The sequence below is a fragment of the Balaenoptera physalus genome (assembly GCF_965194825.1).
Source record: "Balaenoptera physalus genome assembly, chromosome: 14".
Taxonomy (NCBI): Eukaryota; Metazoa; Chordata; class Mammalia; order Artiodactyla; family Balaenopteridae; genus Balaenoptera; species Balaenoptera physalus.
Genome location: NC_138893.1, coordinates 61,981,997 through 62,006,424, shown reverse-complemented (window position 1 = coordinate 62,006,424; position 24,428 = coordinate 61,981,997). Strand labels below are relative to the sequence as shown.

The window sequence follows — 24,428 nt, the reverse complement described above, 5'->3', positions numbered from 1 at the left end:
GAGAGACGGAAGAGGTGCTGGAACTCTCATGCATCTGTAACTTTTGGACATAAGTAAACTACAGTCCAGGGAGATGGTGATTTGTCTAAAATCTCATACATAGCAAAGAGTTAGTCCTGGGTCTAGGCAGAGACTCAAGATGCTTTTCAGGGCTTTCCCACTATAAATAGTCAATGGTCTCACAGATTTGAGAATGTATGAAAGATAATCTGAAAATTCTTTTTAAAACTTAAGGAGTCCTAGAAGATAAAGGGCAGGAAGAACACTTCATTATATATTCTAAACTCACCAAGGTTTTAACTAAATAAAAAATAAATCTGTGAATACAATTCAGCTCCAATTCTTAAAATAGGTATTTTAGGCTTTAATATTAAAAAAGGCATTAGATAATATTCCACCACACACTATAACCTCTTTATAAATAATCATCAAAGCCAGACATCTAAAAAAAGAAAAAATAAGTTAAAGCAATTATCCTGGTACTGAAAAAAAAACATTAACCAGCAAAATCACTAAATAACTCATTTATGAACATTTATCCTTATTCAAAAAGAATCTGTTATATTATCTTGTTACCTGACATTGTCTAGGAACAAGACATTGTTGCATTAACAAAAAGCAACCTTGTGAATTACATACTGAACACAATTTTTCAAAAATTAGAATACCACAAAATACACAGTACAACTATCCACACAGAAAATGCTCAGAAAATCTGAGTTTTAATGCTTATTCTGGCATTAACTTGTACTCCAATATCAGGGCCTCAGTTTCCTATAGTGGAATAGTTCATTCCATTTGCTTGTTCCATTAATTAAGGGAATTCACATGTACCTGACAGTGGTTTGGATAACATAAAGCAATACATTAAAACGTAAGAAATGATTATACTGAATATAATTTATTCTCCTTTGAAGATTCAATGAACTTCTAAAACAAAGGCCATGAAATTAAGAATTGAATTTTCATACTTTTTTTAAGGCACGATGGACCCAAGACTGAACAAACATAGATGGCATATCAGTGAAGAAACTATAGAGAAGTTCCAGATGTTTCTAAATGCTGATAATGGCAAATGAAAGTAGGAAGCAGTACATAGCGTAATTGCCAAGTAAACTTCCCGCTCCACGCTCCATGTATCAAATCTCTAAGAACAAAAGCAACGTGGGGCACACACATGATTTTACTCTACTAGCTTATATAATCAACTTCATGCAATATCAAAATTTGGTGAGCATGTAATATTTAGCTCAGACTTTATAACATGAAAGTACCTGTGGGTACTTTGTTAAAGAGAAATACAAATCAAGAAGTGATATTATGGGGCTTCCCTGGTGGCGCAGTGGTTAAGAATCCGCCTGCCAATGCAGGGGACACGGGTTTGTGCCCTGGTCCGGGAAGATCCCACATGCCACGGAGCAACTAAGCCTGTGTGCCACAACTACTGAGCCTGTGCCCTAGAGCACGCAAGCCACAACTGCTGAGCCCGCGTGCTGCAACTACTGAAGCCCACGTGCCTAGAGCCCGTGCTTCACAACAAGAGAAGCCACTGCAATGAGAAGCCCGCGCACCATAACGAAGAGTAGCCCCCACTCGCCACAACTAGAGAAAGTCCACGTGCAGCAGCAAAGACCCAACGCAGCCCCAAAAAATAAATAAATAAAATAAATAGAAAAAAAAAATTGATACTATCTTATTCTGAAACAGACGAACTGCCTTTTTGTAAACGCTTCAAGTCCAGATAAAGGTCCTTACATCTACTAGAACTTTCCATAAAAGTCAACAGTAACCTAATGGACCTTTTAGGGCAATGCAGCCCACTGAAATACTCATGAGGTAGGTGTTAAGCCTTCTCTGACTCAATCTGGATAGCTCCTGAATGCTTTTCTCCAAACCAATCTAATTAGCTGTAAAATTTTTTGGTTGTTATTTAACAAGTAAAGAATTAACTTAAATAGGCAGAATTCATAAAATTGTATTTATCTGAAGAAGAAAAAATGGCTAGATAACAACCACACAGTTTCAATCTATTGTTGAGGAGATTTTAGATGACTTTTGATGCTTTAACCTTTAAATCGTAATTTCTTTTAAATTGCTATTACGTGCAGTGTTCACAATTCCATAGTCAACTCTGGTTAGCAAACCATCCCTTTTGAAATGGCTCCTTGAACTAAGTATATGCTGGCCTATTTGGCTGAGATGCAAGAAAGAAGAGCTTGCTGAAGTAAACATATTTGCCTCTTGGTCCACTTAAACTGTTAGAAGAGCCTCATATGGACATCTTTGGGTCTCCTCTCTGCCTTATTTAATGATGTTTAATATTTTGATTCTGCAATATCTGAAATGTATTCTTTCTCTGCAGTTGCCCTATAACTAACCCAACTGATAGCCTCCCTTTTTGTATCTCCCTCCCTAATGACCCATTCCAATGTAGGAGCCCTCAGTGTTCCAGAGGGAAAGATGATTTTTGGCTGACAAAGGTAGAATATATAACACAATGACAAGAAACCAGCCATGTCAATTGTATGCTATAAATCATGATTCCAGTGGTTCTCTGACAGTGTGAAATACAAAACCATTTCATCCATTTCTTGGAAAGTCCTACCACCAGCAAGACTAGCTCATTCCATTTCCTATATACCAGGCCTCCGTTTGGGTCTTCTCTGATGGAACGTAAACATTTAGTAACAGAAAATTCAAAGAATCATTTATTGTGGCAAAAATTAGAAACAACCTAAAACTGAGAATTAAATACATCATGATATAACAGAATACTAAGCCTCCATTAAAGACTAGACTATACTTCTATATTTATTGTGATACGTATTTATATATATATGTGTATATACAGTTTTGTCAAACAGGTTACAAAAGAGAATGATACCATTTTTGGAAACACACATGTATCGCGAACATCCATAGGAAAAAAGTCTAGAAGGTGTATATCACCTTTGAACTGTTACCTTTGGGTGATAAAATTATGAAATAATTTTTGGCTTTATTTTTTCCAGTGTTTTCTAATTTCTCTGATAAAGACATATTACTTGTGTTTAGAAAAGAAAAACGAGGGCTTCCCTGGTGGCGCAGTGGTTGAGAGTCTGCCTGCTAATGCAGGGGACACGGGTTCGAGCCCTGGTCTGGGAAGATCCCACATGCCGCGGAGCGGCTAGGCCCGTGAGCCACAATTACTGAGCCTGCGCGTCTGGAGCCTGTGCTCCGCAACAAGAGAGGCCGCGATGGTGAGAGGCCCGCGCACCGCGATGAAGAGTGGCCCCCACTTGCCGCAGCTAGAGGAAGCCCTCGCGCAGAAACGAAGACCCAACACAGCCAAAAAAATAAATTAATTAATTAATAATAATTAAAGGTGCTAATAATTTAAAAAAAAAAAAGAAAAGAAAAACGATGTTTTTCTTTCAAGCATATTCTATGCTTTTAAACACGTAGGCTGCATTGTAAAATTAAAAATAGATGTTTCCTACATTTGCTTTCTTTAAAAATATGAAATGGGCTTGCAGATTTCTCTAAATAACTGGAACTTTTGCCCTCTGTGTATAATTAGGTTCCAAAACCATCATATTCACCAAACATAATGGTCTCAGGATAAGAGCCAAACCACCCACAAAGATGAAGCTGAAATCTGAACTTAAGTGCATAAAGAAATTCCAGTCTCAGATATTTCCCATCATTCCAGAGAGAAAACAACAACAAACCATCAGAATGACAACTCTTCTATCATCTAGGTTTTCTTCAGTATCCATCTATCCAGTCTACTGCCAAATGCAAAAACCATTTGAAAACTCTGCCTTGTTGTCATTAGAGTAAGGAAAACTTGGCATAACTCTAATGACAACTAATCACTATAGTTTTCCCCTGGGGTTTCATTCTTAGACCCCAATTACCAAAACTCTGAAGAGATATGAACTGCCTCTCTAGGTCTGAAACCAGCAGGTCTGTTTTATAATATTCATCAAGTTAATCTGTAGTCCCGGGACAAAGACTCAATCTGGCAACTCAAGCATGTTAGGACATAATCAATGTTTCCAAATTCCATCGGCTCTCACATCCAGAAGCCTGGGAAAGGCGAACACAGGCTCTTATTTCCATCACACCTCACTCCATTCCTTTCCTTTTTTCCTATTCCTCTTGTTTAAAATAAAAGCTAAAACCCTTCCACTTTACTGCTTGTTCAGCTGGAATTAAAAAGACTGCACTTACCTCTGAATCTATCATAAATGTAAATCAGGGCTATGAAAAAAGTCACTGGGTTAGGAAAAAAGATGAAGCCATGTTTTCCCATCCTGTGTTTTTAAGAAACTTCAAGAAATTAATGTAAATTACAAAAGAGAAGTAAATGCAATATAGCCCCTTAGAGACTCTTCAATAAGCAAGAGTTCACAGGTTTCCCATGGAAAAAGTAATCTCAGTTAAGAATGAACAAGTAATTGAAAAGTATAAACCATATGAGGAAATAATCCACTAAGAGGTAAAGCTAGCAGGTGTGACAAACAGGAAGTTTACCAAACCATGAACTGGAGAAAACAAAGTAAGTTTGAAGAGTGGTAAAGTGAGCATACTAATGATATAAAAGAAAGAATTAACACATTAATAAAAGAATAAGACACGGTAGGAAAAAAAAAAAAAAAAAAAAAAGACAGGTGTTCTAAAGAAAATACAGGAAAATCCCAGGTTCTCTCCTTGGCCTGCGGTGGGCTGATACCTCAGGATGAAAGGGAGAGCAAAAGGTTAAAGGGAGGTCGTAAGAGGAAGGGAAATCAGCAAATATATAAAGTATATGTTTAAAGGCAATTGACAGGTTTTTTCAAATCCCCCAAACTCAAGCAATCCAGCATCCACAGAGTCTTTTTGCAGGGAGAAAAGGAGGGGAAAATGGAATCCACTCCATCAAAAGACGAGTCTCATTTTAAAAAAGATGTCTAACTAAACATGTGCACTAGTTTCCATCGCCTCTTAAAACTCTCCTCAAATGATAATATAGGGATGAAAGAGAAAAGAGAAAAAAAAGCAAAGAGAACAAAAGAGACAACTAGTTTAGGAGGCTGGGAAGCAGATGGGCTAGTGGCAACTGACAGCAATCCCAAGAAAACAGAACCCTAAGCCAGGAAGGAGGAAAAATGAAAAGCAAACCGTGTAACAGAGGCCTTAAAAGAATGAGGAATTGGAGGTGCAGATAACTTGCAAAATGGGGGTGAAGGTGGAGCTGAAAATAGGACTGGTCGAAAGACCATTTCAAAAGTTACCTTTAGATTCTCACTTTGCACAGTGGAACAACTAGCTGTCCTCCACACCAGAGAAGACTGAAAGTTTATTGTCTGGAAAAGGGAAATGAGAGTTGCTAGAACAGGGGACAGGAACACAGTTCAAAGTAGGACCATCATCCTCACTACAATGGATTAAGTAAAAGTTGCAAACAGATGTTAAGTCAGACCTGCCCTAGCCCTTTACCTTATTAGACACCCAGAATACTGGGAGCCAGGATGAAAACTTCCAGGCAGATCTTTTTTTTTTTCCCCTGGGATCTCCAGACATTTTAAGAGAAAAGAGCACTGATCGTCTTGCACTGAAATCCATGCAAACAAGCTCCACTCATGCAAAGTGCTTTCAGACAGCATTTTTAAGTGCCTTCTTTAAAATAAGAATGGACGTTCCCCCCCCATGCCAAAATTAACAGACATTTGAAGAAACTCTAATAAATATGAAAGCCAGAGCTTAAAACAAAAAAGAACCTGGAAGAAGAAACTAAGTAGGGAAATTATAATGTTAAGAAAAACTATTATTAACATTCTCAAAGATATTGAACAAGAACAAAATGGTACCAAAAAAAAAATATTCAGAGAATTTTTAAAAGAAACGTCTTGGAAATTCATGGTAATCAGAAAATAAAGTTGGAAAAAAAATCTCAGAAAGTAGAACAAGACAGAAAGATGGAAAATTGAGAGAAAAGGTAAGAGCACTAAAAAAGTCATCTAGAAAATTCAATATGTGATTAGTAGGAGTTCAAGAAAGAGCACAGGAAAAAACAGGAAAGTTATAATCAAAGAAAGCGTTCAAGAAAGTTTTTCAGAACTCAAGGGGATATGAATTGCTATACTCAGAGAGTTCATCACATATTCAAGAACAATGACTGAAAATACATTTGTTATTATTATTCTGTACTAACTTATTTTTTTAAAGGAAAGGAGACCCTGCAGAATGCTCTAGCCCCATCCTGCTTTTCACCATCCTCGCTATGATTTCCTCCATCTTACCTCAAACCACAGCTGCCAGTCTCCATCTCTGACCTTCCTTACTGGTATTTCTGTCCCTGACCACACGGACCACTGCAGGCTTAAAGCACAAAGCCACTGTTTTGGTATTGAAGGGTAGCAGAATATGCTACTTTGGCATAAGGATTATTTTGAGCTGAAGGCAACTGAGAAATGAAACCAAGCAGGATGCTGTGGGGCCCTCCCAGGCAGCAAAGCCTTTCCGTGTCCCCTTCTTGTTTGTAGGAAAGCTTCCTAGACATTCTCTGAGCTCCAAAGGGCAGATTCAAACAGTTACTAATTAGGGGAGTGAGGGAATACAGAAAGAAACAACAGTGCAGGATGGGGCAGGGTCCTGGTTCCTCCTCAGGGGATGTGCATAATACTTTGGTACATACCTCTGAGTTCTTCTGCAGGAACTAGGGCCCTCGTGGTGGACCCCTGACTGGCTGGAACCAGAAGGCTGATGATTGAGATTCCTGGAACAGCTCCCTGTTACCTCACCACCAACCAGTCAGAGGAGGGTTACACGCCCTGCAGTTCCCCCCCAACACCAATTTTGCCTATAAAAACTCTTCCCCGAGAAGAGGAGTTCAGGCTTTTTGAGCACGAGCCACCCGTTCTCCTTGCTTTTGCCCTGCAATAAACCTTTCTGTGCTCCATAGTCCAATGTTTTGGTTTGGCCTCACTGTGCATTGGGCATACAAACTATTCTATTCAACAATAGAAGCAGATATGGGAAAAGCTCTCTGCTCTCCCCTTATTTGCCCAAAAGTAGGACATAAGTTTGTAAAAGTATTCCCTCTCCCGGCTCTACCAGGAAGGACAGAAGTTAATCACTGGAGACAACTTTAAGAGTCTAAAAACTTAACAGCCCAGAGATGGCACTGGGGGAATCTATATAACAAACCTTGGTAACACTAGACCTTCTCTACCATTAGTTTTCCGACATATTTGCCTTCTCACATTTGCTTCCCCTAGAAGCTCAAAGTCCTTTTCCTTTGTCTCGTCACTACTCAAAATTTGTTGTTCTTTTGTTAAGACGCTATATAAACTCAAGTTCTTACCACCCTTTTGAGTTACTCATGGCTAGTGTTCCCATGTGTATACGCCACAAGCATTAATAAATTTGCTTACTTTTCTCTTGTTAATCTGTCTTCTGTCAGTCTAACTTGTGGGGCCCCTGCCAGAGACCCTAACATGGGTGGAGGAGGAAGATTCTTCCCCTCCCTACAGTATCTAAATGTAGAAGTTTTAGTCACACTATTGTAATAGGCAATGGTACCTCTTTAATACTAAAGAAATGATGAGAATAACAGTACCATAAAATTTAGATACATTTTGTATACAGTAACCATAATCCCACATTTTCTAAGGCAGTTCAGGTTTCAAATATATTTTTCTCGTCTCGTACACCATCAAAATGTCTTAGAAGGTTTAACATTTCAGTTTCTAAATTCTCTCCCAGAATGCTTCCACTACCTAGAAATTGTTAGAGATTTTAGTTAGATGTGTGCTGATGATTTTACTCAGAAGCATCACAACTTTTAATAATCTATGGACTTTGGAAGACCGATTGGGGCCCTAATCACCACACATAATAATAAAACACAACTAATTTAAAGTACACCTTTGGTGTTTAAATTGGGACCACCTAGTGTTGGTAACGGATTAATAGCAGGCTGAGAGAAAACACAGTTTCTTGATTAATGTAAAATAAAAAGCCTTATCTAAAGTGAAGTAAGTTTTTACAGTCTACCGAGGATTAGAAATCCCCACTGGTTGGGAAACCAAAGCCTTTCCATTTCAGTGAGAAAAGGTCTATCTAATCTCTTCTAAATCTATACTTGTCTCCTTCCCTGGTCTCCTGGATTTCAGGGAAAGCAAGTGTACGTCTTCTTTACCTTTATCTCCACACTCAAAAAAAAAAAATACATTAAGCATTTTTTTCTGACAGCAAGTATACCAACTCTTAAAAATGAATACCCATCAACTCATCAGCTTTTCTCTGGGCTTCATTGACCATGTCTTCTTGGTTCTAGCGATCTGATAATTTCCCAAACTTACAGGGCCCATCTTCACTGAGCTTCTGTATCAACTGACCAATGGGTAGCAGCATCAAAGCTCAGCTGCACTGAAGGGATGCTCCTCATCCACCAAGTTGGTCAGCACTGGAGCACAGTCTCAGGTTGTAAAGGGACCTGTAAAAGCTTTTGCTTTGGCTAAGGTAGAATACCACCAGGGGGCAGCAGAAAGTCTATCAAATTACAGACTCATCCCAGCACCTTTCCCAAACTAGGAAGGATTTTAGAGACATCTTCCAACACAGACCCTACACCTAAGCAATACAACTATGTGTGGCATTGCAAAAACTAGAACCCCTGTTTTCTAAATCATCAATTGATGCTCCTTACACTATACCCATGTGATTATAACGTGGATCTAGTGACTCTACAATTAGCAATACGGCCATTTCCACAGTTTTCCAGACAACACACTGCATATCTGAGTTATCCTGCAATCTCACCTAAACAAGACCATGTCTGGGGTGTAGGATCTCAAAGAAGTACAAAACCCTACAATTAAAGAACAGACAGGGACTTCCCTGGTGGTGCAGTGGTTAAGAATCCACCTGCCAATGCAGGGGACACGGGTTCGATCCCTGGTCCAGGAAGATCCCACACGCCGCGGAGCACCTAAGCCCGTGCGCCACAACTACTGAGCCTGTGCTCTAGAGCCCGTGCTCCGCAACAAGAGAAGCCACCACAGTGAGAAGCCTGCGCACTGCAACAAAGAGTAGCCCCTGCCCACTGCAACTAGAGCAAGCCCACGCACAGCAACGAAGGCCCACGCACAGCAATGAAGACCCAACGCAGACAAAAATAAATTAAGAAAAATAAATATACAAAAAACACACAGTTTACCAGAAGCACTAACCTTAAGACAATCACTTAAATATTTATTCTTGGTTTATATAAAAACGTAATAAGCTTTATTTTCTAGCTTCCATAACTATAACTTAATGCAACAAAATTAGAACCTTGCAACTAAGTCAGTGATGTAAAAATATGTAAAATTACATAAGTTGTAAAATTAGTTAACTTTTTTTTTAAGGCATGATAAAATTAAAAGATCTGAACGACCACAGCTAGGCTATCGGGCATTAGGTGACATAAGTTCTTTGCTTTTTTTAAAAAATAAATTTATTTATTTATTTGTTTATTTATTTATTTATTTATGGCTGCATTGGGTCTTTGTTGCTGTGCACGGGCTTTCTCTAGTTGCAGTGAGCGGGGGCTACTCATTGCTGCGGTGCGTGGGCTTCCCCTTGTGGTGGCTTCTCTTGTCGCCGAGCACAGGCTCTAGGCACACAGGCTTCAGTAGTTGTAGCACATGGGCTCAGTAGTTGTGGCTCACAGGCTCCAGAGCGCAGGCTCAGTAGCTGTGGTGCATGGGCTTAGTTGCTCCACGGCATGTGGGATCTTACCAGACCAGGGATGGAACCCGTGTCCCCTGCATTGGCAGGCAGATTCTTAACCACTGCGTCACCAGGGAAGTCCCAAGTTCTTTGGTCTTAAAAAGCCTTGAACATATATCACTGTGTTATGTTATAGTGAACTAAGTTCAAAATGAGTCATATATAAAGTGTTCTCTCAACTCAATGCAAGTTCACAGGCATTTATGAAGTCTCTAACATTAACACACATGACACTAAGTGTATAAAATATAGCTTTAAACAAATAACCATAAAAATACCAGTCAAAATACTCCATAGATGAAATTAAAGGACAAACAACACCAGACAAAATTGTTTTTTAAATCTGTCATAGATTACAAATATGAAGAGCTCTTAAAAATCAATTAAGGAGGGCTTCCTTGGTGGCGCAGTGGTTGAGAATCTGCCGGCTAATGCAGGGGACACGGGTTCGAGCCCTGGTCTGGGAAGATCCCACATGCCGCGGAGCAACTAGGCCCGTGAGCCACAACTACTGAGCCTGCGCTCCGCAACAAGAGAAGCCACGATAGTGAGAGGCCCGTGCACCGCGATGAAGAGTGGCCTCCGCTTGCCGCAACTGGAGAAAGCCCTCGCATAGAAACGAAGACCCAACACAACCAAAAATTAAAAAAAAAAAAAAAAAATCAATTAAGGAAAAGACTTTAAACAAACAAAGATTACAAACAGGCCAAACACACACACACACACACACACACACACACACACAAAGTCAAAAAAATCAATCTCACAAGTTTAAAAAAAAAAAGAAAAAGAAAAATTACAGCGAGGTGCCATTCTTCAGCTATTGAGTTGGCAAAGATGAAAAAGAACCATAATTTTAAAAAAACAACAGTGTCACCAAGGGTCTAAGTTCTGCTAATTGTACCTGTGAAGTTCCTCATGAATCCATTTACTTCTCTTTACTTCATACAACCACCATGGTTTAGCCAACACCACATTTCATTTGAATTACTGCCACAGCCTCCTCAATGATAGTCTTGTGTCCAAACGCCAAGTGCTTTCTCCATAGGGTGGCAAAGAGAACTTCTCCAACTGTGTGCTTCCCATCTTTGAAATCCTGCAGTGCTTCCCACTGCTCTTAGAATAAAATCCACACTTAATTGTTATACAGCTTACAAGACTCGTCCTGCCTTTGCATGGCCAAGTACCTCCACCGCACACTACACATCTACTATGCTAGTCTTTTTTAGTTCCTAACCACCCCAGGACCTTTGAACATGCTGTTACAGCTACCTGGGACACTTTCACCCTATTCTTTCTTCACTATTGGCTTTCACTCAACTTTCAGGCCTCCACTCTTCTTTCTTTTTTTTTTTTTTGAAGGGGGTGTAATGTTTAATTGGCATTCAAAGGTATTATCAGCTAAATGTTAAAAAGTATTAAATGTACATCTCACAAAAAATTACATTTGTCCTTAACTTTTGCTTCTCTCTGATCCACATGTTATTAATACATCATAATACAATATATATGCCACATATTCAGGCCTCCACTCTTATATGTCATCTCTTCACCAAGCCTTTCATGATCATCCTCTTACCTACATCATCATCTTACTTGCTGAGTGTCTTTCTGCCCTGCCAGAACGGAAGCTCCAGGATGGAAGGTCTCTTGTGTTTTTTCACTATTGTATCCTTGAGAGCTAGCACACAGTAGGCACTCAATATAAATATCTGTTTCATGAGTGAAAAAATAAACACTAGAGAAGGAAGGTAGCTGACTATATTTGATTCTAAGAACATAGGTCTTAAACCCAGATTCTCCATAATGTGGGGATGACCAGATCATTCTCAATAAAACTCATGTATTTTCTTTAAAACTCCCAAGTATTAAAAAAAGAATAAATCCATAAACCATTTCATCAAAAAATTAATTTAAAAAAATCTCCTGAAAAGAAATACAGCTAGGATTTTCAGATGGGAAAACATATTTCCTTTAATCATACCATTTTTTCCTTTTAGACTTAATTTAGTATGAGAAGAAAATAACATTGAGCCCTGTTGGTAGGAACTTAATTTCTTAAACATGTAGAAGGAATCGCTATCCAATTGTTATGCCTAAAGAGAAGGCTCAGAGAGGTTCCTTAATTTGTATTCTTTGTTATAAGTAAATTAAAAGAAAATGCAGAGTCAATGCTATAACAGAAAAACCAAAAGTATTCAAACAAAATTTAAAACTTCACATTTATACAATAATTAAAGCAAAAATACTTGTTTTTTTTTTCAAATTGTGTACACAGCCATTTTCCACCCGAAATTAAGCCCTCACACTTTTCAAAGTTACCAAAATCCTCCTTAGTAGTATGTTTAATCAGATTTTTAAGAGTGTCACAGTAAGAAACAGAGCCTAAATATGAAAGCTTACAGATGTTTCTCAACATGCTTCTGAAGGTACGATAACTCCCAGATCCTTTATAGATTTGTTGTTCATTAATCTGCATTAGCTGTTGAGACAGTGGTTGGAACAATAATATAGGCACATCTAAGCAACATGGCATGGAGATGCCATGTCCCTAATTATTCATTCCTCAATAGGCCCTGGCCACTAAAATAGAACTGTAAGTATCACTGTCCTGAGTTGCGTTTTTTGATGCTCAGATCATGTAGTGCTCATTTCTTTTCAAAATTCTGTATGCATTAACACCTAAACCACTTGACAAAATGTCAGTTTCACATACAATGAGAACATTATGTTATCATAACCTGAAAAGGTGACATAACTCATTAAAAGAATTTCAGAATCTTGTCAAATGATCTAAAGATGTAAACTGTGAGATCAAAGAATTTAACTTGCAAATGCCACAAGTTATTTCAGTATAAAAGAGAAACAAAGAGCAAGGGAAAATATGGATTTGATCTGTAGAAGAACCAAACACCAGTCATGAAGATCGAAATTGGAAAAGTGACTAAGAACAATTATGTACTACATCTAGGGGAAAAGAAACTCTCAATGTCTCAGTAATGGGGAGGGGTAAAATTTAGCCCCTAATACGCCAAAAACGGCTTTCCAGATTATTTCTGAAAACTACATTCTTACCATAAAATAACAGTGGAAGTCCCATGGGTGTCCATTCCATGTTTGATCGTGTTCCACACCTACGCTAGAAGAATTAAACTACATACATAATAAAAGATCCGCATATCTAAATTAAGTTCTTTTTGTATAGAGCTAAGTATATATTATAGAGATCCTGTTCATTGAAGGAACTTGATGATCAGCATTCAGGGAGCCTATTACCAAAGCACTCTGGAAAGGCAAGAGGCACATCAACTTCACTGAAGACCCAGCCCAAATTTATCTTCTATTTATATTCCTAATGAGCTTTTCTTTTTGGCATAAACAAAGCGAGCACTGAAGAGCTAAGGACTGAAAATTAGACATATTAATAAAAGCCAAATCACTGAATCCAAATAAAACCAAACATTTATTAAGCACCTACTATGCATAAAGCATTGTCACAGGCATTCTGGGAAACTGGGACACATACAGCACTGTTCCTGCTTAACCAGGTTAAAATGACCAAAAACCAAATTCCGACTCTTCTCCAAACCTACTCCTCTTGCATGCCTTCTTCAGCTTAGTAAGCTGCAATTCCATCCTACCATATGCTCTGGCAAAGAATCTTTGCTGGCACGTTCTCTCTGCCCCTATCCAATCCATTACAGCATAAGACCCATAATATTCCAAGAAGTATCTGTGAACTAATTGGAAACTTTTATTCAGAAATACTCCAAACTTGAGTAAAAATAAATAAGCCAGACCTAAAACCTTCAATGGACTAGTATAACATCTAGCACAGAAGAGGCTCTTAATAAATATTTGTTGAATGCATGAGTGAATGAAGGAGTGGAATTATTTATTTTTGTATCTAAAGCTCATTATTGTATTGAGCACCTACTCTTAAAGCACTATGTATCCCTGACAATGACAATTCATAATCCAGTAGCGTAGCAAAGAGAACATGCTAAGGTAGGATATATGGAACAAAAAGTGCTCAAAGTATGAAATAGGAGGTAAGTACAAATAATATATGCTAAGATTCAGTAAAGGCAAAAACAATTTAAAAAAATTAGTTAATACTGCCACAACCTTTACGTAAGGCAATGTGACACTACTTATCAAAATCTGTAACATACTTTATGCTCCAGAAATTCCATTTCTAATAATCTTGCTTCAGAAATATTAACAACTGAGTCAAGACATACGTTCAAAAATGTTCCCTGCAGCCCTGTTCACACAGCAGAATTTCCAAATGCATCTAAACATCCTTCATTGTGGTATGGATAAATAAATGTGGTACCTCCTCACAACAGAATACCATGCAGTCATTTCAAAGAATGAGGTGTAGGAAAGAATGAGGTTTATCTGTAGATAGCAATGTGTCTGTGATACAGAAATACATATTATTTTCATTTTAAAATGTATATATTTCAAGGCAGGCTCCATGGCTTAGCTGATAAAGGTGCCTGTGTAGTAAAATGGGTATATTTTGCTGTAAATGTGTATGTGTATGTATAAGCATAGAAAGTCTGGAAGTATATACAACACAGAGGCTATGGGGGAACAGGGATGGAGAACTGGAGTGGGTGAGGGAATTTCACTTGTTTATACATGGTGTATATGCAATAATCACATATCAGTCTGCACTTAAAAAGATTAGAGAGAATGCAAGAGGAAAAGGAGAAAGAGAAGAAGAGGGAAGGGAAAAATGACTACCAAAGAATTCTCAAGTCCAGAGTTACACATGTCTTTTAAAATATAAATGTCCATCTGGGATCAGCTGCCCAAGCTAGGAGGTCATGAAATTCACCTTCTCTTGCAGCTGTATCTTCTTGGGATTTCTACTCCTCTCCCTCTTTGAAAACCCATGTTGCTTGGGACCTGCCCCAACCTTGCTGGCAGTGGCAGTTCTGGTGAGCATAAAAGTAAAGAAAAACAGAAGGGAAGAAGGATCAGGAGAGCAGCTCCCTGCTCCCTTCCGAAGCCCCTGGCAGGCACTGCTGTTCTGTCCTAGAGCTGAGACCATCCTTCATCCTTAACTCTGATGCTTGCGTAAGTGTCAAAATTCACAGCAGACTCACCCAGCGTGGGCATTCCTCAGAAAGCTCCACCAACCAAGACCGACATGGTCACCAAACTAAACCTTTCTCTTTTTATCCACAATTTGAATAGAGACAGGGTTCTACAATGCAGACTATTTAATCTCCTCTCTTTCTGATCTTGCAAGCAGTAAAAACATGACCCGAAGAAGAACACAATTATAGAAATGGGGCTACCCAGGTCTGGAGCATGTTCCCGGGAACCCAGACTAGAAAGAGGCAGGGACTTTCCCAGTTTCTCCAGGCCCTTGAGCTCCTAACCAGCCCATTAGCAGAATCTGTAGAGACATCTACAGGTCACTGCCTACCTGGCTTCATCCTGCTGCCAGACGCTGCAATGGAGTGATGTGTGGCCTTCTCAAGGACCATTCAGAACCCATTTCCCAAACATTACTTATTTGTGCCCCAATTTACCAGCTATATTACCTGGACAATTATTTATTTAACAGTGTTCTTCAAATTGGCTTGTACTCTGCCTTCTTTTTTAAAACTGTCTAGTCCTAGATCCATATATATGCTGTTTACAAGAGACCCACTTCAGACCTAGGGACACATACAGACTGAAAGTAAGGGGATGGAAAAAGATATTCCATGCAAATGGAAATCAAAAGAAAGCTGGAGTAGCAATACTCATATCAGATAAAATAGACTTTAAAATAAAGAATGTTACAAGAGACAAGGAAGGACACTACATAATGATCAGGGATCAATCCAAGAAGAAGATATAACAATTATAAATATATATGCACCCAACATAGGAGCACCTCAATACATAAGGCAACTGCGAGCAGCTATAAAAGAGGAAATCGACAGAAACACAATAATAGTGGGGGACTTTAACACCTCACTTATACCAATGGACAGATCACCCAAAATGAAAATTAATAAGGAAACACAAGCTTTAAATGACACAGTAGACCAGATAGATTTAATTGATATCTATAGGACATTCCATCCACAAACAGCAGATTACACTTTCTTCTCAAGTGCGCATGGAACATTCTCTAGCATAGATCACATCTTGGGTCACAAATCAAGCCTCAGTAAATTTAAGAAAATTGAAATCATATCAAGCATCTTTTCTGACCACAACGCTATGAGATTAGAAATGAATTACAGGGAAAAAAGCATAAAAAACACAAACACATGGAGGCTAAACAATATGTTACTAAATAACCAAGAGATCACTGAAGAAATCAAAGAGGAAATCAAAAAATACCTAGAGACAAATGACAAAGAAAACACGATGATCCAAAACCTATGGGATGCAGCAAAAGTAGTTCTAAGAGGGAAGTTTATAGCAATACAATCCTACCTCAAGAAACAACAAATATCTCAAATAAACAATCTAAACTTGCACCTAAAGGAACTAGAGAAAGAAGAACAAACAAAACCCAAAGTTAGTAGAAGGAAAGAAATCATAAAGATCAGAGCAGAAATAAATGAAATAGACACAAAGAAAACAATAGCAAAGATCAACAGAACTAGAAGCTGGTTCTTTGAGAAGATAAACAAAATTGATAAACCATTAGCCAGACTCATCAAGAAAAAGAGGGAGAGGACTCAAATCAATAAAATTAGAAATGAAAAGGAGAAGTTACAACAGACACCACAGAAATACAAAGCATCCTAAGAGACTACTACAAGCAACTCTATGCCAATAAAATGGACAAACTGGAAGAAATGGACAAATTTTTAGAAAAGTATAACCTTCCAAGACTGAACCAGGAAGATACAGAAAATATGAACAGACCAATCACAAGTAATGAAATTGAAACTATGATTAAAAATCTTCCAACAAACAAAAGTCCAGGACCAGATGGCTTCACAGGTAAATTCTTTTTTTTTTTTTTAATAAATTTATTTATTTTGGCTGTGTTGGGTCTCCGTTGCTGCGCGCGGGCTTTCTCTAGTTGCGGCGAGCGGGGGCCGCTCTTCGTTGGGGTGTGTGGGCTTCTCAATGCAGTGGCTTCTCCTGTTGTGGAGCATGGGCTCCAGGCACATGGACCCCAGTAGTTGTGGCTCACAGGTGTCAGTAGTTGTGGCTCGTGGGCTCTAGAGTGCAGGCTCAGTAGTTGTGGCGCACGGGCGTAGTTGCTCCGCAGCATGTGGGATCTTCCTGGACCAGGGCTCGAACCCGTGTCCCCTGCATTGGCAGGCGGATTCTTAACCACTGCGCCACCAGGGAAGCCCCCACAGGTGAATTCTATCAAACATTTAGAGAAGAGCTAACACCCATCCTTGTCAAACTCTTCCAAAAAACTGCAGAGGAAGGAACACTCCCAAACTCATTCTATGAGGCCACCATCACCCTGATACCAAAACCAGACAAAGATACTGAAAAAAAAGAAAATTACAGACCAGTATCACTCATGAATATAGATGCAAAAATCCTCAACAAAATACTAGCACACAGAATCCAGCAACACATTAAAAGGATCATACACCATGACCAAGTGGAATTTATCCCAGGGATGCAAGGATTCTTCAATATACGCAAATCAATCAAGATGATACATCATATTAACAAACTGAAGAAAAAAACCATATTATCATCTCAATAGATGCAGAGAAAGCTTTTGACAAAATTCAACACCCATTTATGATAAAAACTCTCCAGAAAGTGGGCATAGAGGGAACCTACCTCAACATAATAAAGGCCATATATGACAAACCCACAGGAAACATCATTCTCAATGGTGAAAAACTGAAAGCATTTCCTCTAAGATCAGGAACAAGACAAGGTTGCCCACACTCACCACTCTTATTCAACATAGTTTTGGAAGTCCTAGCCACGGCAATCAGAGAAGAAAAAGAAATAAAAGGAATACAAATTGGAAAAGAAGTAAAACTGTCACTGTTTGCAGATAACATGACACTATACATAGAGAATCCTAAAGATGCCACCAGAAAAGTACTAGAGCTAACCACTGAATTTGGTAAATTCGCAGGATACAAAATTAATGCACAGAAATCTCTTGCATTCCTATACACTAAGGATGAAAAGTCTGAAAGAGAAATTAAGGAAACACTCCCATTTACCACTGCAACAAAAAGAATAAAATACTTAGGAATAAACCTACCTAGGGAGACAAAAGACCTGTATGCACAAAACTATAAGACAATGATGAAAGAAATTAAAGATGATACAAACAGATGGAGAGATATACCATGTTCTTGGATTAGAAGAATCAATACTGTGAAAATGACTATACTACCCAAAGCAATCTACAGATTCAATGCAATCTCTATCAAATTACCAATGGCATTTTTTACAGAACTAGAAGAAAAAATCTTAAAATTTGTATGGAGATACAAAAGACCCTGAATAGCCAAAACGGTCTTGAGGGAAAAAAAAAAAGCTGGAGGAATCAGACTTCCTGACTTCAGACTATACTACAAAGCTACAGTAATCAAGACAATATGGTACTGGCACAAAAACAGAAACATAGATCAATGGAACAGGATAGAAAGCCCAGAGATAAACCTATGCACCTATGGTCAACTAATCTATGACAAAGGAGGCAAGGATATACAATGGAGAAACGACAGTCTCTTCAATAAGTGGTGCTGGGAAAACTGGACATCTACATGTAAAAGAATGAAATTAGAACACTCCCTAACACCATACACAAAAATAAACTCAAAATGGATTAGAGACCTAAATGGAAGACCAGACACTATAAAACTCTTAGAGGAAAACATAGGAAGAACACTCTTTGATATAAATCACAGCAAGATCTGTTTTGATCCACCTCCTAGAGTAATGGAAATAAAAACAAAAATAAGGGACCTAATGAAACTTCAAAGCTTTGGCACAGCAAAGGAAACTACAAACAAGATGAAAAGACGACCCTCAGAATGGGAGAAAATATTTGCAAACAAATCAACAGACAAAGGATTAATCTCCAAAATATATAAACAGCTCATGCAGCTCAGTATTAAAAAAACAATCAACTCAATCCAGAAATCGGCAGAAGATCTAGACATTTCTCCAAAGAAAACATACAGATGGCCGAGAAGCACATGAAAAGCTGCTCAACATCACTAATTATTAGAGAAATGCAAATCAAAACTACAATGAGGTATCACCTCACACCAGTTAGAATGGGCATCATCACAAAATCTACAAACAACAAATGCTCGAGAGGGTGTGGAGAAAAGGGAACCCTCTTGCATTTTTGGTGGGAATGTAAATTGATACAGCCACTATGGAGAACAGTATGGAGGCTCCTTAAAAAACTAAAAACAGAATTACCATATGACCCAGCAATCCCACTACTGGGCATACACCCTGAGGAAACCATAATTCAAAAAGACACATGCACCCCAATGTTCATTGCAGCACTATTTACAATAGCCAGGTCACGGAAGCAACCTAAATGCCCATCGACAGATGAATGGATAAAGAAGATGTGGTACATATATACAATGGAATATTACTCAGCCATAAAAAGGAACGAAATTGGGTCATTTGTAGAGACGTGGATGGATCTAGAGACTGTCATACAGAGTGAAGTAAGTCAGAAAGAGAAAAACATATCGTATATTAACGCATATATATGGATTCTAGAAAAATGGTACAGATGAACCGGTTTGCAGGGCAGAAATTGAGACACAGATGTAGAGAACAAACATATGGACACCAAGGGGGGAAAGCCGTGGGGCGGGGTTGGTGGTGTGATGAATTGGGAGATTGGGATTGACATACATACACTAATATGTATAAAATGGATAACTAAGAAGAACCTGCTGTATAAAAAAATAAATGAAATAAAATTCAAAAAAAAAACCACGAAACACTGTCTTGTCCTAGGCAACAATATCCATGAAAACAGATATTTAATGTACTGGCAATTTTTTTTCAAACGAATGAACATTAAAGCAAATATATAACTGAGAATTTTAACGGTATTGTCTGATTCCCATGGAATGTAAAACAATTTGAGAAGAGTGTTCTGAACAAGCCATTCTGGGAAAGTGTACTGAGGTGCAAACAAGAGCAAAGGACTCTGGGAGCACTACCTATGCAGAAGCGTGGTGCTGCCATGACCACAGATTTTGTCTTTAAGAAAGTAATCGGAAGTGGAGAGAGAAGGGACAGCGGGGAAAAGTCCTCATGTGAGTTTCCTTCATCCCTATTTGCAGTTTACTTCAAATCAAATTGCTTTGCCCCTAGAACCCTGTTTTTGTTCTGAATTTTAACATTTAAAAAACAATTAAAGAGCTTTAGTTTGGGGTGATAAGTTCTGGAGATGGACACTGGTGATGGTTGTACAAGAAATGCATATACTTAATACCACTAAATTGTGCACTTAAAATGGTTAAAATGGTAAAAGTGATGTTATGTATATTTTGCCACAAATTTTTAAAAATGTTAAAAACAAAAAGCCAACCATGCTCAGCCGCTGAGCTGAACGGAGTCATGAGTGGCCCCGCCGCAGGCCCAGGTGGGGTAAGGCAGCTCTGCGTGGCCCTGATGAATCCATCTGTCTTTGCCTCTTGTCTTTTTCCCATCCACCTTGCAGGGGCTTAACTGCAGTGTGGAAGGGGACATGGGGCGGTTCAGGAAGGAATGAAATCCTAACCCATCACTTGCTAAATGTTCACATCCCTTTGCTGTACAGTGTGACGAAGAAGAAAGTGGCATTTCAGGCAACCCTGCTCTCCATCTGTAAAGCACAAGGGTAGGAGACAGGCCTTCATCTTCCTCTTCTTCTTTTTAATTCTCTGGTACTACCAGGTTAAAACTATTAGATAAAATTAGATTGTTAGATGGATACACGTATATATACCTTTCATATTAGGTAGCTTTTACACGGTACTAAACTTGGGAATTAAGAATTGGGATTACAGTTAATTGACTTTTGACCTGTGGGTTTCAGTCGGCACCAATGTCAGGGGGAAGAAAGGAGTCCACAGGTTCAACAATAAGAAAGCGACTAAATGAATCAGTACCCTTATAAGTAATTCCACAAAATTATAATTTAAATCTTCTTGGAAAATGTGCAATGATGTGGAAAAATGCATGTGATATTCTATATTGCAAATTTTAAGCAAGTTTCTGTTCAGTATATATATATGGCATGATCGTGGTTTTGTGATAACTGTATCGCAGATAGAATACATTACGCACAGAAGATAAGACTTTAGGTCTACACACCAAACTGATGACAGTTACCTCTGGTGACTTAACAATTCTACTTATCTTCTTACAGTTCAAAATTCATTATAATGAACATATTATTTTTCTAATCAATACAAGGCTATAATAAACAAACATAAATAAATAAATAGCTGTTTTAAAAGTGGATGCCCTCCCTCAATTACACACACACACTTGCCCTCTCCCCACCCACCTCCTGCTGAAAACCCCCAGACACAACCTTTGTCCTCTGTTATCAACAGAAACTGAGAGGAGCGACTGTGGAGCTGGCACACTAAATTTAGCAGACAGATCCAAGTTAGAGTTCCTCTCAAAGAACCGCTGGAAATAGCTCTGGTCTCATGAAACTGAACTTCCTCGGTCTGTCACTCTGGGCTTCATTTTATGAGCTTCTGATTTTATCAAACGGCCACAGGAATTACATACTATTAAAAATAGCACCACAGTATGCTGGTTGGTGTAACTTCTTGGCAAAGAGCAACTTGTTTTCTGCATTTCTGTGAAACACTTAATACATATAAATCAAAATAACAAAGGTCAAAGTCTTCAGAAGCAGGTTATTAACTTCAGGAGTTAAAATCAACAGTACAATAGATTCTTATTAAGAAGGAAAAAAAAAACTTTAAAAAAAATGAATGCTTAAATCTCTTATGTGAAGGTGCTTTATAAACTATAAAATTATCCAATTCTTGAAGCAAAAATTTTGGGTAAGTTTATTGTACCAATTTTGCTGGTGAGGCTCAGAAAGTAAGTGATCTCAAGTTAGATCTTTAGCACTGAAATAGTGCTACAATTTTATTACATCAAAGAATTTTCCAGAATTTATCACTAAGTTATTTAGACTTGAACAGAGCCAAATGATCCACTTCTGTTTTTCTTTTAAAGTTAAAAAGATTTTCATTGTAATTATATTTTATCAAGATTTAAAAATTTTATAGATGATTTTTTTTTTTTTTGCATTCTCCTCTTTGGCCTGAACTTTTAAAACAATCTACTCATTTTTCCAAAATATCAATTTCTAGTAAGACAAAATGATGGTTTTCTTCTTGTATCTTTTGCATTAAACAGTATAAGCTTCACTTGTGCCAACGATATGTATAGAGAAAAGTTTGAGAGAGCCGGGTAGCAAAAAGAGACAGAAACATGGTATTTATAATTTGGAGATGCAGGATGTAGAAATTATTTGAAAAAAATCAGAACAGCTTTATAATGAATAGTTTTCATTTTTGTTGGTAAAAATTTATATAACTTTGATTTGGCTGTGTCATGTGATTTTTAAATTGCCTTAAATATAAAATTCTCTATTAATATTGCTCTATATATACACAAAACATAAATCAATATATCATATAATTTAATAATAGTAATGAAATATACACATTGCTTTTTTCAACAGGCACAAAGTTGTTATTCTTCTTTTTTTTTTTTCTTCTCCCAGTATAAGGAGTGTCTAATGGGGATGGAGTTTGGCTCAGGGCTAATGTTTTGAACACACATATTTAAACATGAGGCAGCCATATGGCATAGTGATTAAAATGAGCTTTGGAATCTCTAAGACTGGGTTAAATTCTTCCTCCTTCCTTCACTAATAACTACCACTTGTATGATCTTAGGTGAGTTACCTAACATTTGAATCTCTTGTTGCCTCATCTCTAAAATGAGAATTAATATCGATCTCAGCTGGCTTAAAACATTTTTTTCTTTTTCTTTTGATATAACTTTAGATTTACATAAAAGCTGCAATAACAGAACAGAAAACTGAGGTATACCCTTCACCCCATTTCTCCTGTGTTAACAACTTAGATAACCATAGCACAGTTATCAAAATCAGGAAATTAACAATGTTATAATATTATTAACTTAAAAACAGATCTTATTTGAATTTCACCAATTTTCCCCGATGTCCTCTTTCCGTTCCCACAATCTTTTAGTTATAGTGTCTCCTTAATCTCCTCCAACACATGGCTGTTCCCCAATCTTTCCTTGCCTTTACGACCTTGACACTATTGAAGAATAATAGTTATTCTGTAGAATGTCTCTCAGTTTGGGTTTCTCAGATGTTTTCATGATTAAAGTTATACATTTTTGGCAGGAATACCCAGAAGTGATGTTGTGTCCTATTCAGTACATCGTGTCAAAGGGTACATGATGTTTATATGTCATATCGGGTGTAATGTTAACCTGATCTCTTGTTTAAGTTGGTACCCTCAGAAAGTTGTTTTTGTACGCGGTGGTTCTGGAACACGTCTTTAACAAGTGGCAGCTATTGTTACGGTAAAATCCAAACTAAGAACAGAAGTTTTGGAATTAGGTAGACTTGGGTTCCAATGCCCATTTTACTGGTTCCTGTCATGTGACCATGGACAAGTTTTTTAACTTCCCCAGTTCCCGCAGTGTCCAGTAAAGACAAAACTACCTGTAAAGCTGTTAAGAAGCTGTTATAAAGTTAAGAAGATGAAATGAAATATGTAAAGCACTCAGTGCCTGCAATTTATGCATGTTCCATGAAATCAATCACTATTATTACTTTTTAAGTAAGTTACTATTTTTTCTGCAAAATAATCACTATGGCTTAAGATAAAGAAATATGAGATCTGGGGGAAAAAAGTGGGTTGGAGCATTGTGGGAGTAGGTTGGAAAGATGTCAGATGAGGGGGGAAGGCATGGAAGAGCCAACAGCACATCCCTCTTAACTCCATCTCATCTTTCCATTGCAAAAACTGGCATTGCAAGTACAGCCAGAGAACATGAAGGCATTCGTGCTTGATTTCTGACACGTTAACCCCATGATGCAAGAACCAATTCCCTACTATATGCCATGGAGGCTTCTCCCTCATTTGTTCTCTCTTGTAAAATCATTACCCTCTGCTTGCTGGGATCTCTTGCAGGGATATTTAGGCTGTGACATAGGACATCAAACTTTTTTTTTCTGCGGCTGCCTCAGCTGTTATACTCAGTTGTAGACAGCTAGGAGGGCAATTCTAGGACACACGTAACATACGGTAGTTAAAGTATATCCCTCCTTTTAAAATATAAGCCTAACCCTAAAGAAACCAAAAATAAAGTAAATGTAAAATTAATCCTGGGGGGATCTGGATTTTAAACACTTCTCCGTCAGATCATATGAAGGATCATAAAACTAGTGCACCACAGCCTTTGTGGATTTAACCTCAGCTTTGGAAAACCACATTATTATTCATAGACATGAGAGAGTAATAAATATGTACTGTATTACTCCATAGAGCTTAGATGTTGGTTACAAAGGCATTAGAGCATCATTAAGTGTTGAAGTATTGATAACTAGAAAATCAATAATGTGATACAACAGTCTTCTACAGGATACTATTATTACCAGCCAAGCCCTACAGCATCCGTACCTCAGA

The 24,428-nt window shown here is 38.0% G+C and overlaps 1 protein-coding gene across 15 annotated transcripts in view; it reads right to left on the bottom strand.

The window, feature by feature from the left end:
- The window catches only part of SGMS1 (sphingomyelin synthase 1), a 295,457-nt gene that overhangs the window by 42,633 nt on the left and 228,396 nt on the right, over positions 1-24,428 (bottom strand). Inside the window, exon 1 of one of the 15 annotated variants that reach the window (XM_082423841.1) lies at positions 10,646-11,986. The exons of the other annotated variants lie outside the window; for them this stretch is intronic. The gene's annotated coding sequence lies outside the window, so the exon portion shown is untranslated. Of the gene's footprint in view, positions 1-10,645; positions 11,987-24,428 lie in introns of those variants that run through there. 15 annotated transcript variants of the gene reach the window in all.